The sequence below is a fragment of the Pteropus vampyrus genome, unplaced genomic scaffold, assembly GCF_000151845.1.
Source record: "Pteropus vampyrus isolate Shadow unplaced genomic scaffold, Pvam_2.0 Scaffold142, whole genome shotgun sequence".
In the NCBI taxonomy this organism is placed as follows: domain Eukaryota; kingdom Metazoa; phylum Chordata; class Mammalia; order Chiroptera; family Pteropodidae; genus Pteropus; species Pteropus vampyrus.
This window is the reverse complement of record NW_011888923.1, coordinates 649,426-651,525: the sequence shown is the minus strand read 5'-3', so window position 1 is coordinate 651,525 and position 2,100 is coordinate 649,426.

Sequence of the window (2,100 nt, the reverse complement as noted above, 5' to 3'; positions counted from 1 at the left end):
TCAGCCTCAGAAGACTGAGCAGGCTGGTTTTAATTTATCGGTCTACTATTTTAAGTGTTGGCTTAACTACTTTTTCTTAGTATGAGTTTTAGAGGGGCTATTTGTAGAGTCGTTTATTTTTAATTGAGCCACTTTTCATTTACCTAATGCTCTCTTAAAGCACATCTGATACTCTTGGTGGTTATTGTGTTTTTGATTCTATGCAGTTTCTAGAACTTATAACTGTTAGAATATTTTTTTAGCGTCCTACAGATACTTTAAGACCAATTTTTTTTTCAAATTTCTTTTGAACGTTAATCTGATTTTATCTTCCAATGTTAACATTACGTTTTCTCCCAAGTAAATGCTGTATTTCCTATGAGCTGGCCAGTAGGGTGTGCTCTAGTCCCTTGCCAAATAAATAAATAAATAAATAATAACGTAACTCGTTAAGAGATTTCAGAAATATATTTGACTCTTTTACTGCCACCAATACGGATGAGATATGTTAGGATAGACACAAACAAATGGTCCAGCATATACGACATGGATGGAAAGTAAAATTGTTGTATTAAAAAAAAAAAGGAAGCTTTGAGAGATTTACCTCTCTGAATTTAGCTCTAAAATAATTTGGTATGATTTTACCAAATTGATCCCTTGGTAACAGATACTTTCTTTCTTTCTGGATAAAAGAAGAAGACAAGGAGCATAGAAATGAGAGCCTAGGTTCCGGAATTGGAGGTTTGGGATGAATCCCACCGCATTGGCAGTGTGACTTGGAGAAGTGACTTGACCTCTTGTAACATGAGGATAATAATGGTTTTTACTCCAGAAAGCTACCAGAAAGATAAGTGAGCGTATACATATGAAAGTGTTTAGAACACGGCCCGACTCCCATCAGGGTTCAATAACAACTGTTAGTTTTGTTTTTTTTTTAAATTGATATTGTTGTTATTCTCATTATTATTGTTGTCCTACATTCTTATTGTTCTATATAAAATCTTAAGCCCAAGAAAGAAATCTGTCATCATGACATTTCAGGCACTAGTAATTCTTGGGGAGATACACTACGAATAGGGTGAATCTTTTAGCATCTCTGAAGGGAAGGTAACAAGTAGCCCATATTCAAAAATATTCACAGGCAGTTTCCTTTAAAAAAAATAGATTTGTGCCTAAATTAAAAGTCCCTGTAGAGCTTTTAAATAGGAACAGCTTTACCATATTCTCTGAAATGCCAAGACAATGGGATCTACCCGGTGACCAGATACAGTAGCATCGAAAAGAACTGAGTGAATGCCAGCCCTCCTCACTATTTCTAACTTTATTCATTCATACATTTATTCATTCATCAACAAATACTTATTGAACTACTACTATGTGCCAGTCCACACCAAGTGCCCAGCAGTGAGCCAGAGAGACACAGTCACTCTCCTTGGAGAACTTCCAGTTGTGGGGTCACGGACCAGCCCACGGGAGGTTGGTTGCCACGCTGTGGTGGGCAGGCAGCCTGCTGCGGGCATGCTCACAGAGGCACCGACCCAGACCGGGGTGGGGCGGGGGGATGGGGAGAGCCTTTCCAGACCATGTGAGGTCCACGCCAAGCATGGAGGATGCTTCGGCAGTGGGAAGATGAGGGGGTTAAGTTCACAGTCGATGACCAGAGGGTAAGAGGCGGCTGGGGAGGTTAAGCAGAGGCTGGATTGCACTTGGCTGTATAAGACACATTAAGAAGTTCAGACTCTGTGCTAAGGGCAGGGGTGCCATGGAAACGTCTGAAGTGGACAGTGACATGTTTCAGTTGCTGTGTCAGAGGGGTCGCTCTTGTTGCCAAAGACATTGATGACCCAAGGAGCTGCGATTCTGGGTTGGGAGGGCTAAGTCGCCTTCTTAATTCCGACTCATCTTTCCCAGTTGGGGCATCGGCCCTTCTCACTCTGGGATAGAGACTCGCTTTGATCCTTGGCAGTAATTAGGAAGCAGATGGGAAGTGAGGAGGGAGATAGAGAAGTAGATGTGGGTTTTGGTCAGCCCCTCGTGTCTACCCACTTAGGGTACTGGGATGGTGTCTGTGGCTTGTTTGGGGAAATGCAGGCTGACATTCGTGGGCATCTACAGTTAATC